Below are 15,372 nucleotides of genomic sequence, written 5' to 3'. Positions count from 1 at the left end.
ATAAGCCAGATGCCCAAGGTAGCGCATATGTCCAGAGTTCATATTCAGTGGCTGGAAGCCCTGGTGCATCCATTCTCTCTCTTTCTCTTTCTCTCTCTGTCTGCTGCTATCAAATAAATAAATAATTAAAAAAATAGGTAAATGATAAGGAGAACCCTCAGTGGAGTGGGGGCAGAGAGGAGGGATATGGTATCAACAAATGATGTGTCCATACAAAGTTTCTACTTAATAAAAATAAATATAAAAAAAATAGCTAAGTGGGTGTAAAACCAAAGCTGATGCCACTGCTGCCATTCATTGACACTTAAGAATCTATCAGTACAGAAAGCTGTGTAGCTGTTTCCTAAGGACCAAAGACTAGGATCCATGTGTACCAATACATGCCTATGGTTTAGTTTAAATTAATAGACAACAGGAGTTACTCAAGCACAACCTTAACTAAAGTAGACATTATACAAAGTATTCACTAATGGATTAAAAATTATTTATTTACTTGAGAAAGAGAGAGAGAGAACGAAAGAGAGGATGCACCAGGGCCTCTAGCCCCTGCAAATGAACTCTAGATGCATGTACCACTTTATGCATCTGGCTTCTGTGGGTACTGGAGAATCAAACCTAGGTCCATAGGCTTCATAGGCAAGTGCTTTAACTGCTACACCATCTCTTCAGCCCCAGTAATGGATGTTTTAATGACTGTGATTTCTAGGTACTCCAAATCTCCATGTTAAAATACAACATACAGTTTGTCCTCAATTTTAATAATTATTCAGCTTTCATTTGCCTACTTTAATGGAGAAATCACAATGTATAGAGCAGTGGGAATAATTCAAAATGCAAAACCATGTATTGTAAGTTTGAAACCTGGGCTGAGAGATGGCTTAGCAGTTAAGGTGCTTCCCTGTGAAGCCTAATAATTCATAGTTTCTTCCAACTATGGGCAATTACAAGTAAAGCCATACAGGCCATACAGGTTTTTGTGTAGACTTGCCTATTAATTTTCCAGGTATATAGGCACATAGAGCTGAGGTTACTGATCATTATATGCAGCAGTAAGAGACTCATCTGGGGTCCATTTTTCTTAGTTTGGCCCAGCTCTTGTTTTTGATTATATAGTAACTCTACAAAAATACTTTCTCAAGCTCAGTTACTAGCAATGGTCAAAAGTTTATTCACCTATTAAAGTAAGACTGCATTTATAGGTACGTAAGTTTCCTCTCTTGGCTCCACACAGAGATGCTATTGCCATGGAGACTTAGAGGACCTAATAAATGTGGTTATTCCTCATTTGTTCCAGACATGTTAATACTAATTCCCAGGACTACAAAGTTACATCCAATTTCAAAGAATTGCTTTAGTGTGTGTGTGTGTGTGTGTGTGTGTGTTGCATACACCCCTTGCACACACATGTAGAAGCCACAGGCTGGGTGTCCTCTATCACTCTTCTGCATTGTTTCCTTGAGAGGTATCTCACCTGACCTGCAGCTACCTCAACCTCCATCAGACTGGCTGACCAGTGAGCCCCAGCAATTCTTCTGTCTCTGGCTCTGGCCCCTACTGGACTTACAGGTATGCATGGGCACACCTAGCTTCTTACATGGGTACTGGGGACTGGACTCAGGCCCTTATGCTTGTGTGCTTGCAGCAAGTGTTCTTACCTGCTGAGCCATCTCCCCAATGCCAAGAACAATCACATTTCAATGCCCATATTTCCTTAAGGAGATGAGCTAAGTTGAGATAAGATATACTCATATTCTTTATCTAAAGAATACAGACATACTGTGGTATGATTTATCCCAGGTAACAGTAATTTCACATTTAAATGCTTCCATCACCTACCAGAGAAGATAATGGAATGGTTCTTACCTTTTCATAAGTACAAATGAATTCAAGAAGATATATGCAAACAAAGTCACTAAGTTACTCCATTTGTCTCAGTTACTCTTCTTTAATTTTTTAAGTTTAGGGGCAACATGAAGATGACTTTATTCAATAATCAAGACTGTTCCTAGATGTACTAATGTAATGCTTGAGTGCAACACATTCATAATTTACTGCTTAATAATAGAAGAGATCCAATCATATCTATTTTAGCAGTAAGCAAAAAAAGAATCTGACAAGTGCCAGGGTATAAAATAACTGACTGGAGTAAATTCAAGCATATTTTTATTTTAATCTCCAAGAAATATGTCATTACTATCTTTATAATTCTTACAAAGAGCACTCTGAAGTTATGAAGGGAAGAAAGATTCATCAAAAATATAGGGGTTTAGTTAGGGTGATTGTTATTTATTTGTTTGCTTAATGTTTTTCTAGTAATTTCAACTATAAACCTACACTATTCATTTATTTGAAAGAGTAACTGGTTAGCAACCACTTTCGTTTCTTAGTTTTACAGCATATTCAGCAAAGTCAGTTTCAAGTGAATCTGCATTAAATATTCTGTCCCTGATGAATGGTAATGTTAGGTATGTGTTAGGCATGATGGCTTGTCTGTCACTCAACATTCATTTCTATTTCTGTGAAGTGTAACATTCCTTTGTCTGAGGCTAGAAACCTATAAAGCACATTTCCCAGAGTCTCTTGAAGTTGGGGTTCAGTGCATAGATCAGAATCTGCCAGTGAGAGGAGCTGGAGGAGGAGGTAGAAGACAGCTAAGGATAGTGTCTGCAAGCCGGTTTTTGTTGGTAGCGGTGTTTGGTCACTACGAGCTTCCCTTTGGGGTGGGACACACTTTGCAGCAGCTCCTCTGACCACTGGAACATGACCAAACTGTGTGTTCTTAGTGTCAGCAGCTCCACTGGGGGCCAATCTCCAGCCTCCTGCCCGAGGAGCACTGATGGAAGCAGCCTTGGAACAAGTTCCTACCAGCTGCCTGGGAGTCATCTCATGGGACTTACATGAGGAACACTCTTCTCTCCTTTAAGTGGCAACCATCCACTCCAGCTTCTTGTGAGCACTTAACTTCCAGCCCAAGTTTCTTTCTGCTTAGAGTGGCTGGGATAATTTTCTGACTGTCATAAGAAAGACAGCATTCAATATAATGGCGGAGAATGCTTCGGTAGATGGAACACTAAAAAGGGAAAGGTTATGCCCATCTGACACATATAGTTCTGTATTGGGGAACAAATCACAGAGTAGACCATCCAGGACTATCTAAATCATGCCCAACAATCTTCCAGGGCCTGGAATTGAGGACAAAATGTGATCACAAAGTTTGAGAAATAATCATGGGTACATCTGGAGAGACAAGAAAGAAAGAGGAGATAAACAAAGAAAATCATAAAGACTAAACCCACCTACGTACAGAAGAGAATCATATACCAAGTCCTTTAAGTTACTTTGAGAAACCAACCATCAAGGATGAAGCTGTTCTTATCACTTCTCTGCCCATGTTACAGCCTCACAGAGCTGGGCTCAGGGCTTTCCACCCAGAGATTTAGAAGACTCTTCTCTGAGATGTCAATAGGAATCAGTACCTACAGCTCTGTTCTTTTTTTGTATGTATAGTTATAGTATGTGTGTGGCATATAATGTGCACATGTGTGTTTGTATGTGTGTGAGTGTGGAGACTAGAGGTTGGCATTGGCTGTCTTTCTCAATCACTTTTCACCTTATTATTACTATTATTTAAAATATTTTAATTTATTTGCAAGCATGGGGAGAAAGAGAGACAGAGGGAGAGAGCAAGAGAGAAAGAGAGGGAAAAAGAGAGAGAGGGAGAAAGGAGAATGGCACACAAGGGCCTCTTGCCACCGCAAACAAACTCCAAATGCATGTGCCACTTTGTGCCTCTGGCTTTACAAAGGTACTGGGGGACTTGAACCCAGGCCATCAGGCTTTGCAAGCAAGTGCCTTTAATCACTGAGCCATCTCTCTAGCCCCACATCTTATTATTTGAGACAGGATCTCTCTTACTGACTGTAGAGCTAAATGATTTAGATAGATTAGCTCCCAAGACCCTCCAGGAGCCCCAGGTCTCCTCCTCCACAGTGCTAGGATTATAGGTGTGCACCATTATGTCTGCTTTTTACATGGGTGCTGAGGATCTGAACTCAGGTATTCATGCTTGTCCAGCAAACACTTTACCAACTGAGCCATCTCTCCAGCTTCCTAAAACTCTTCTAATAGTCCCACCCACGGATTAACCTGGATGTGTGTCTGTGATGACATGATAGCCAGAAATACAGGGATAACACATATTTTAAATGGAAATTTGTTAAATTTAAAAAATTAAAATAATCTGAACTTTTTTCTTCTGGAGATAGAGCTCAGGGTCTTGAGTGTGACATGCATGTGTTTGACCACTGAGCCACAGTTCTTGCTCCAGGTTTTAAAATTGCTTTTTAAATTTATTTTTATATTGTTATTTATTTGAGAGAGAGAGTTGGAGATATAGATAGATAGATAGAGAGAGAGAGAGAGAGAGAGAGAGGAAGGGAGGGAGAGAGGGGGAGACAGAGAGAGAGAGACAAAGAATGGGCATGCCAGGACCTTCAACCACTGCAAATGAACTCCAGATGCATACACCACCTTGCATATCTGGCTTACCTGGGTCCTGGGGAATTGAACTTGAGCCCTTTGGCTTTGCAAGCAAGTGCCTTAACTGCTAAGCCATCTCTCTAGCCTTGTACCAGGTTTTAAAAAATATTTATTTATCTATTTATTTGGGAGGAGAATGTGTGTGTGTGTACAGGCAGGCCAGGGTCTCCTGCTGCTGCAAACGAACTCCAGATGCATTTGGCACTTCGTGTATCTGGTTTTACCTGGATACTGGGGAACAGAATTCAGGCCATCTGGCTTTGCAAGCAAGTGCTTTTAACTGCTGAGCCACCTCTCTCGCCTCACTCTCACACCAGTTTTAAAGTTAGACTACTAATGCAAAGCACTGACAAATTAGTTATGACAAATATTGGCTTCATTTGTGATTAGCTAAAAATTTGTAAATTCCCTTTTATGACTTAATAGCATAGACCGAACAAATATTCCAAATTATTTACACAAAACTGAGATTAAATACTAGCCTTATGTAAAAGAAAAACAAAATGTTTCTCAGTGCCAGGGCTACTGCGTTCCCCTTTACAATGCACTGCCTCTTTCTTCAATGATGCCTGTCCTCCTTTTATTGTCCCTGCCCATTTCTGCAGGTACTGTTCACTCTGCATGAAATATTCTTCCTTCACATAGCTTCCTTCAGCAGCATTTATGGCTCCTTCCCGCTACAGGTCAATTTCCCCATTTTTGTCTTTATCCAATTTCCGCTGCTCTAACTGAATACTACAGACAGGGTAATTTAGAAAGAATTGATATGTATTTACCTCACAGTTCTGTAGGCTGGGAGTCCAAGAGCAAATATTTAATTCTAGAGAAAATCAGGGAGCAACCCATCTTTAATCTCGTGGTGGGGGATCCTGAGTCCATATACTGCTACTTCCTGTTCTCCATGTGCCAACAGTACACTCAGCATTTTACACCGTTATTCCATCTACTTCTCACAACCACCCTAGGAAGTATCATTATCCCCATCTTACAGCTGGGGAAATGGCTTCCTTGGGTGATTGGAAGTTTCTCTGAATGAGAAATACCCAAAATGCAAGACATTAACTCCTTTAGGACATCTCCCCTAGCATCTAAAGAAGTTACAAAAGCTACAGAATATTCAACTGGCCAATTAATATCACTATTCTTTCAGCCTTACCAGTGCCCAGAACTGGCTCAACAGTTCCTTCAGTCTGTCCTTAAATAAACTTTCCAGTTATCTTAATACTTTTATGCCACTCTCTTTTAGAATACTTCCTCATTCATCATTGAGTAAAAACACAAATTTGCACAGGCAAGTGCTGGCAGCCTAATTTCAACAATTCTTTTTTTTAAAATTTTTTTTTATTTATTATTTATTTATTTGAGAGCTACAGACACAGAGAGAAAGACAGATAGAGAGAAAGAGGGAGAATGGGCGCGCCAGGGCTTCCAGCCTCTGCAAACGAACTCCAGACGCGTGCGCCCCCTTGTGCATCTGGCTAACGTGGGACCTGGGGAACCGAGCCTGGAACCGGGGTCCTTAGGCTTCACAGGCAAGAGCTTAACCGCTAAGCCATCTCTCCAGCCCATCAACAATTCTTTATACCATGGGGTAATTGCAATGACAGATTACACTCAAATCTTGTTTTAAAACATGTCAGAACATGTACATGCAGTAAACATGAGGATTTAGCTGCATTTTTCACTTGATGCTAGGAGCCTGTGCCAACCATGTCTGGCTTATAGCTTCTCCTACACGGTGACATAACATTCATCATTATATGCTTCAAATTCAGGAGCCTGATTCCCTAAAGAAGCACATACTTTTTTTTTTTTTCAAGTGAATGCACTGAAGTATTCAACATATCCACTTATCAGAAATACATCAAGTTAATGCTTCTTGTTTACAAGTTTTAAGTAATTTGGGATTTAAATAAGGACCCCAAGTAGGATTTGGTTTTAGAAAATACACTAAAATGGGGACTTAAGGTTTCTGGGAATCCCCTTCCCCACTCCATCCTTCACTCCATTTTAAAGCAGAGTTAAGTTACTTAACTATGCTGACTAAACATTTCCAATGTTACCATCCCTCTGGTAAGTAAATATTTACTAAAATCTCTGAACAACCTTTGTGCCTTGGCTATATTAAAATGCACCCACGAGGACAAAGGAAGTCTTTCTAGAACTAGGATATCTTTTTTTGAAAACTTATTTGCAAGGAGAGACAGGGAGAGAATGAATGAATGTATGAATGAATACGGGTATGCCAGGGCCTCTAGTCTGCAAACAAACTCCAGGCACACGCACCACTTTATGCATCTGGCTTTACATGGGTACTAGGGACTCGAACCTGTTTTGTTAGGCATTGCAGGCAAGTCCCCGGAGCCATCTCTCCCGCCCAAGAAATAGGATATCTTTTGGGTAAGGAAAAGGGTTAACTTTGCGGCTCTGATCAAGGGCAGTAATAAAGCAGCAAATCTCTGGAGCAGTTTCCTCGGTGATGGTGATGAGATACTCCCAACTTGTCAAGGTCTCCTTTAAGTAAGTTACAGCAGTCCATGGCATCTGAACGCTGCCTGCCTGCCTGCATTGCTCTCCCCCTCCAAGCATCCCTACAGCACCACTCACAATGTCAGTTTGTTTACAGTGCACTTGCAGCCAGCTAGGCAGAGTCAAGAACAGAAACCCTACATCTCTCCCTTCCTTGAACTTCAAAACAAGGTGCAGGATTCCGCACACTAAGGACTTAACTTGGATAATAGTTCTATTGCTGAAATAAGTCAACTCACACCCGTCACATCGCCAGTAGCTTTAACCTCCAAACTACTGGGCTATATTCTAGCTGATATCCCACATGAAATTTCCCATGCATTTTTTTAAACATCCATGCATACTAACGAACACAAAGCTCTGCCTGTGGTTTGCAACCTTATTCTCTTTCTACATGCTATGTATGTTATTAATCCAAAGAACCCAACATGAAAAGGCGTATACAACAGCAAGTAACATTATACAAATCCTACCACCCTACTTTGACTTTCCTTTTTAAAGACTGTATTTTCATTGTCGGCTTTGAAAACTTTCAGGACAAGTTATCTCAGTCCTTCACCTCCTGCTAGTTAAAAGCCATTTCCCAAGGAAAAGCCTTTGTCGGGGAAGATACACATGCACCCGACGGAGATTAAATTCATTCTCACCTTTGAGCTCCTAAACGTGTCCCCTTCAGCTCTGATTTATCCTCTTCGCTATCTGAAGCGCATCCTGCAAACCCTTCCTGCAAGTCAGGCTCCTGGGTTTTGACCGCCGCGTGCAAGTTTGCAAGGTAAACAGGTCCCCAGCGTCCGGGATGGCCTAGGCAGACCCCGAGCTGGCCCTGGCTGGCCGCAGGACCTGTCGCGCCCTCTTGTCCCCGCGAGGAGCCGAGCCACTCGTCCAGGGCGGCCGAGGCGCGGCTCGCGGCCCCCTCCCGCCGACCACGGTCCGCCTGGCTCCGGGCGCTTACTGCCGGGGCCCAGCGGGAAGCCCTGCCCGGGGGAGAGGCGTTCCCTCGGCGCTGCGGGGGAGGGGGAGCTCGGCGGCACCGCGCGACGACTCGGGGGAAACTTCCAGCCCTTGACCTGTTTTGGAGCGTGAGAATGAAGGGGCGGGAGAGGAGCGTGCGCCCGGGAGCGCGCGGGGTGCGGGAGCGCGCGGGACGCCGGGGAGCGCGCGCGCGCCCGGGCTGGTGCAGGGTTCCGGCGCAGAAGTTGGGGCGAGGCGGGGGGCGAGGCAGGCCTGTGGCGCCGAGTCTTGCGTGGGGCCTCCGCTGCGGCCGCGGCGGGAGCGCAGGCTTCCCGGAGTCTTGCGGGAGCGAGCGCCCTGCGCCGGGCGGAGCTGTGGGATCCCTGAGGTCCGGGAGGTCCCGGAACCGGGTCGGCCTCCTACCTGCCCGGCTCTTCGGGCTCCCTCTGGCCGGCCCGGCGGCCCTACTTGCGAGCCGGCTCACCTGGTTGTCCCAAATGGCAGCAGAGCTGTACCTGGGTGACAACGGATGAGGGTTTAGCGCCTCTTTTGCCCGTGGGTCCTGGCAACCACCGACGTCAAGGGAAACGGCCCCATTGGCTACGCGGGGACCGAGGATAACTCGGGAGCGCAGGGTCTCGTCCAGGGGGTCGCTGCATAGACGCTCCCACTCTTTCCTCTGCAAGGGAACAGTGACTCTTAGTGTTTTGAGAAAATGAACCTCATCAGGTGAGCGCCTTTCACTGGGCAGGAAGAAACGTAAAATCTTTTGCATATTGCATAAAACGGGACACAGACCCCCATTACTGGTTCTGCAATAATAGCATGAATTATTTTCCATGAGATTCTTAACCTTCACCTCGTACTAGTAAAGAAGACATTTATCATCAGAGGTCTACTTTAAAAAAAATGACGATCCCAACGTCCAAATCCCAGCATTTTAACACCCTTTCCGTATGGTAAGTTGTTTTTCCAATCATGGGTGTTTGAGGACTCAGCTGTACCCTCACACGAACTACTAAGAGATCTAGAGGGGATCTTAGAAATTTTGAATATGGAATAGTTTTCTCAAGTTCAGTATATTGGAGTGGAGTAGTGAGAATTTCCTTTTGGACCTCTAGTCTGATGCCAAGGATAATATCTTCCACGAAAGGTCTCTTTTCCCATTTTTTTAAAGGCACCATGAGACTGGTTGTATATGTTGTTGAGTTGAATGCCAGCGTGCAGGAAGGCCTGTGTTCATTTTTGTTTCCTTTCCAGGAAGCTACCCCTCCAGTAAGCAGGATGCACATTGGATACTGGAATGACCCGTGTGTCTTCTGACAGCCGAGTGTCATGACCGGCACATGGTGGGTCCCCCAAAGAAGGTACTTGTAGAGAGAATGAGAGCTAAACACAACATGATAGATGGGAAAGTGGTATGATTTAAATGTTGCAAAAAAACACGAGGGAAATTTGGGTGAGGTGGTCAGAGGAGCTGTCTAAACACTAGCTCTGGGTGGGTACCTGGGAATTTTTGTATTATTGCTTCATTATTTGTGATGCTTGACGCTTCATGAAAAAAATGTGATAAGGTTTTGCTTTTGGGTAGTCATGACCAGTCCTATGGTACTTCTTAGCTTGGATCATTAGAAAGGAGAATTTGTATATAAAATATGTACAAGGAAACAATAAAAAGATACCACTAATGCTACATGTGAGCTCAATAAAACAATAGTTTTTTTTTTTTTCAGAATGAATAATGACATGAATTGGCTGGCCATAGTCTCTACAGAAACCAAACCATTGTAGAACACTGAAAAAGTGTTCCTTGTTTCTTCCTGCCCTTATACTTAACCTCCCTTCACACTGCCTATTCAGCTGAGTTCCTTTATTCTTTTCTTTTTTCTTTTTTTTTTTTCCCTCGAGGTAGGGTCTCACTTTAGCTCAGGCTGACCTGGAATTCACTATGCAGTCTCAGGGTGACCTTAAAGTCTCACTGATCCTCCTACCTCTGCCTCTCAAGTGCTGGAAGTAAAGGCACGCAACACCATGCCTGGCTCCCTTTATTCTTATGTTGTGATATTATGCATTATTCCTCTTAAGTACTGTTATTATATTGCTTAATTAATGCTATCCCTTTATTAGCTAACTCCTTGTGTCTGACACATACCATCTTGAGGCACCAGATGGCAGAGCAAGATCCTGAGTATGTGTTTTGCCTGCTTCCCACTCTGAGAAAGGCAACCACATTGTGGTGATATCGCCTATCACAAGACTTTCAGTCAGGGATTGGTGCCCACCCAGAGGAAATATCTAGCTTATCCTGTAGCACATAAAGCATAAAGATGCACTCTATTGGAGAAGTGACAATCTGACCCATCCTGGCCTCTTTTTCCAGGGTGTCTTTGAACAGGGTCTGAACCCAAGCAATGAGTGACCTTGAGCCTGTGCTCTTCTTGAGCCCTTCATTCAGTGCCTTGGGAGAAACAAAGGCTGAGTTGAGAGGACTCACTTGCATGGCCCAGTCACTCAGCAGGGAGTGATGGGTGCCTTGGCAACTGAGTCACTCACATACTGCACTTCTGCTGTGTTTCCTCCTGGATGGTTGTCCTTGGCTTTTCCTCCTGTAGCTTTACAGTACAGCAAATCAAGGCAGATAACTGGTTTCACTTATTCATGACTTCAACTTACACAAACAAGCAACCTGCTATGGCCCCTAATTCCATGGTGACAGGAAGTAGAGCTCTGACTAGTCTTTCTGTGGCTTTTCCTGAATAGTGTTCTTCTTATTTTTTGTAAAAACAGTAGTCAAAACTTCTGACACATTATCTTTACAATTTTCCACAAATCAAGTCACATTTTCAATTGACTTTTGTTTACTAGCAAAATAAATATTTTCATGAAACTTTTTGTCTGAATCATTATTAAAAATGATATCTAGAATTTTGCTGTTGTTATTTTAGATCATTATTTGATGGGAATATGGAATAAATATAATCAATGGGGGCTGCCACACTAGTATGAGGATTGGCATTTGGCTCAAGCACCTATGAAAATGCCTGGTGGGTATGACCTGCTGAGGCAGAGACAAGGGATCCTAGCAAGAGCTGGCTAGCTAAATGAGCTGAATCATGAGCCTTGGTTTCAAGTGAAAGATGCTGCCTCAGTAAATCATGTGAAAACAGTGCAGGAAGACACCTGACATTAACCTCTGGCCTCCACATGCACTCACACACACATGCATGTGTACCTGTGCACACACAAGTGCTCATACACGTGCAGACACATATATACACACAAATGCACAGCACACGTGCATACATTCACAAATTATATACAATCAATACTAAAGCCAATTATTTCATGGTCCTTTTATGTGAGGTTCATAATCATTTCTCCATGTCTTAGTATTTACCACAAATCCTATACAAATCCTACATAGGATACAGCACCCCTGGCTGACTATCTTTCTGGAATCCGGGAAGTCATGAAATATTTCCACCACTTCTAGTTTCTTAAGTCTGGTGTTCCTGTAAGGAATTCAGACAAGTTCTTTTTCTACAGCTATTGGTCATTATTTATTTATTTATTTATTTTATGAGAGAGAGAGAGAATTGTTGCTCCAGGGCCTCTAAGCACTACAATTGAACTCCAGATGCGTGTGCCATCTTGTGTGCATGTGCATCATTGCTTGTCACAGTCTTCACTCTCAGTTAACATTCAATGTCTGTTTAAATTGAGTTTGTGTTACTCTTAAGTCTCAAAATGTTCTGCATAATTCTTATGTCACAGTTATATACAATTTTGAACACCTGTTCATTTAAGGCCTGGTCTCTGTAGGCTTTTAGCTACTGTGGGGCCTTTTATATTACTGGTCTAATGGAGACTTTATAAAAAATTGCTTTTTTTACCTGGGTGTGGTGGTGTACAGCTTTAATTCCAGCACTTGGGAGGCAGAGGCAGAAAAATTGCTGTGAGTTTGAGGCCACTCTGAGAATACATAGTGAATTCCAGGTCATCCTGGGCTAGAGTGAGACCCTACCTTGAAAAACAAAAACAAATTGCTGTTTTCATCTTTTTAAAATCAACCTCTCTCTCTCTCTCTCTCTCTCTTTTTTTTTTTTTTTTTTTTTTTGGCATTTGGTGATTCACTCTAGCTCAGGCTGACCTGGAATTCACTATGTAGTCTCAGGGTGTCCTCAAACTTGTGGCAATCCTCCTACCTCTGCCTCCCGAGTGCTGGGATTAAAGGTGTGTGCCACCACGCCCAGCTCTCATATCTCATTTTTGAGTGATTTCAGCTAGTTTACCCTAATAGTGTCTTAGAGAGTGAGACTTGTAATGAGGTGGAATAGTAAACTGAAGCTAGATTCAGATAACAGAAAGAAGTTGTGAACTGCTCTTATCTCCCAGAGCCATCCTTTAGGAGACCCCAGACAAAATAGACTAGGAGTGGCTTGCTTTTAAGCTCTTATGGCTTCACTGCTTTAAAGATTTTCATCACAAACTAGTCAAACTGGTTTGGGTACAAAAAGTATACAATTGTTTATAATCAAACCAGCACAATTTAGAAACAGGAGTGCCACAGTAAGCCACCCTTGGTATTTTCAGATATGCTTTCTACCTGTCCTATGTCCTTCATTTCTCCAGACCTTTTGGTACTAGATCTGGAGCTGCTGCATTCATCCAGGGAACTGGTATTCCCACCTGTGAAGGATGGGAATTTTCCAGCATCTTGTCTTGTGGGGTTTTATAAGCTAAGAGAAAAAACAACCTGTTTCCTCTCTGACTTCCTGCACTGCATAAAAAAACAGAGCTGCCTGGCTGGAGAAATGGCTTAGCAGTTAGGGCACTTGCCTGCGAAGCCTAATGACCCATGTTCAACTCTCCAGATGCCATGTAAGCCAGAGGCACAAAGGTGAGTCAAGTGCAAGGTCACACATACCCACTAGGTGGCAAAAGCATCTGGAGTTTGATTTCAGTGGCTGAGGCCCTGGTGTGCCATTTCTCTTTTTCTCTCTCTCTCTAAAAACTAAAAAAATAAGAAAAACAGAACTGCCAAACCTCAACATTTCTCAGGCACCTCTCCTCCATACTCTGCTTTCCCTTTTCCATAATTCCCCCAAGACCACTGCATTCAGTTTTATCATTGCAAGAGACTTTGTGAACATGACTCAAAGAGCTGCACGTCTGAATTGGTTTTCTGATAATCCTCTGGGTGCATGCTCTGCTTTCCTGGTTGGCCTTTCCTCAGAGAGACGCACATGGGATACAGGCCCTGTGTCCTCCATGGACCTAATCCAACTACTCTCTACTGTCTTCCTTGACTGTCATCCAAGGAACCTGCCCTGTTCCTAGACTCTTAACTTCTTGCTCTTTGTATCCCCTTGGTAGCCATTGTCTGCTGATTTTGTCCTTGTAAAACCTTCATCTATTTTCATCCCTTTTAATTTGTCTACCCTACTTGTATATATCCCATCACTTCCCAGCTAGGTGATTACAATAATTGCTTAATCTGGTCTAAGTTTCACAGCCATTTCTTCCATGAAACAATTTAGTTTTCCCCCTCCCCCAAATTTATCTCTTTATCCTAAGAATTTAGCAGTTATTTATGTTCCTCTATCACAGTTATCACCTTTATAAAAAACATTTATTTATTAATCTATTCAACAAAGTCACTGGACATTTATATGAACGGTACTCTGCTAGGACAATGCTGAGTAAGCTATAAAACATGTACCTTCTTGGCACTAATGAGGGCCCCAAAATGAATAGATTTCTCCTTGACTAAATGCAGGACTTGTTCTTGGGCCTGTAGGGGAAACATGTAGGTCATTACACTTTACTACAGGTGAGAAATGTCAGAAGGGTCTGGCCTTTCCTTATCTCTGCCTCCCTAGGGAGTCCTTCCACTCCCTACTGAGAAAATGCTTCCTAGAGAATTAATATTCTGAGAAGATTGCCCTTTTCCAAAAATCTTGACCCCAGACAACTGACATAAGGACTAACTGGCTAAATCAGCTGACCATTCAGGGGGCTTATAAAAAACCTCAACCTGAGTCTCAAGGTGGGCTTCTCACACCCCTCTGTGTCTCTTCCTTATGTTCTCCTCTTAAATCTCTCCCAGCCTAAGCCATAATAAAATCTTCCTGAACCTTATCCTCTAGTCTGCAGATTGTCAAATTTATAAGGTAGGAATCCTGGAATACCACAAAATTATTGGTGCATTGATGTATTGGCAGATGATACCCCAGAACTCTTGTTTCACTAATAATCCAGTGGGATGGCAGAGGTTAATCTAGTAGCTACACTGTCACAAATAAAATGTATAATTTCAGATTGAACAAGGTATCTTGAAGGAAAGCTACACAGTTGCCATGAGAGCTTATGTGTCCCACCTATCTTACAGGTATAGGATTCATCTTTCTATCCTCTGAGTCTAGCCCAGAGCTATGCATATTTAATGTTTTCTTGAAGAAATGTCTTCTACTTCTGACATTGGTTCAAAGATATTGCTCAATAAAATACACAGTAAGTATGTCCTTGAATGCTGACCTCAACATGCTATTGCAATGTTTGAGTTTGTTTCCATCACCTTAAACCCATGTTCAAATTCCTCTTGTTTTCTTTGCATGCACATGACAACAACATGTCTTAGAAGCATTATCAGGAGCACTTGTTACTTTATAGAAAAAGGTCTCATGCACATTTGTATTTACTTATTTTTATTTACTTATTCATTTTTTCTCAATTTTTATTAACATTTTCCATGATTATAAAAAATATCCATGGTAATACCCTTCCTCCCCCCCCCACTCTCCCCTTTGAAATTCCATTCTCCATCATATTCCCTCCCCATCTCAGTCTCTTTTATTTTGATGTCTACTTATTTTTATTTTTAAAATTTTTATTTAAACTGGGCGTGATGGTGCATGCCTTTAATTCTAGCATTCAGGAGGCACAGCTGTGAGTTTGAGGCAACCCTGAGACTACATAGTGAATTCCAGGTCAGTCTGGGCTTGAGTGAGACCCTACCTTGAAAAACCAGAAAGAAAAAAATTATTTATTTGCAAGAGAAAGAGAGAGAGAGGGAGGAAGGGAGGGAGGGAGGGAGGGAGGGAGAGAGGGAGGGAGGGAGAGAGAGAGAGAGACTGAGCATTCCAGGGCCTCTTTTCACTGTAAACAAACTCCAGATGCATCTACCACTTTATGTATCTGGCTTTACATGGTTACTGTGGTATTGAACCCAGGCTATCAAGCTTTGCAAGCAAGTACCTTTAACCACTGAGCCATCTCCCCAGCTCCTCTACTTTTACAAATTGCTATTTACACCAACACAGATCATCAAGCCTTTTCCTTACAGTTCAGTGC

General features: G+C 42.6%; 1 protein-coding gene and 1 long non-coding RNA gene across 4 annotated transcripts in view; one reads left to right on the top strand and one right to left on the bottom strand.

Annotated features, from left to right (window-relative positions):
- The window catches only part of Trmt9b (tRNA methyltransferase 9B (putative)), a 53,928-nt gene extending 45,909 nt beyond the window's left edge, over positions 1-8,019 (bottom strand). For both annotated transcript variants that reach the window (XM_045158616.1, XM_004666877.2), the window contains exon 1: positions 7,716-8,019. The gene's annotated coding sequence lies outside the window, so the exon portion shown is untranslated. The remainder of the gene's footprint in view (positions 1-7,715) is intronic.
- Positions 8,020-8,396: 377 nt separating this feature from the next.
- Positions 8,397-9,907, top strand: LOC123463417. Of its 2 annotated transcripts, none has more exons than XR_006638925.1 (3): positions 8,397-8,748; positions 9,280-9,368; positions 9,753-9,907. It is a non-coding gene; the product is annotated as an uncharacterized LOC123463417 (long non-coding RNA). The 2 variants fall into 2 exon arrangements; XR_006638924.1 differs by having other exon boundaries at positions 8,397-8,978.
- The last annotated feature ends 5,465 nt before the right edge of the window (positions 9,908-15,372 follow it).

This window comes from Jaculus jaculus, chromosome 9 (assembly GCF_020740685.1).
Source record: "Jaculus jaculus isolate mJacJac1 chromosome 9, mJacJac1.mat.Y.cur, whole genome shotgun sequence".
In the NCBI taxonomy this organism is placed as follows: Eukaryota; Metazoa; Chordata; class Mammalia; order Rodentia; family Dipodidae; genus Jaculus; species Jaculus jaculus.
This window is presented reverse-complemented; position numbering and strand designations above follow the sequence as displayed.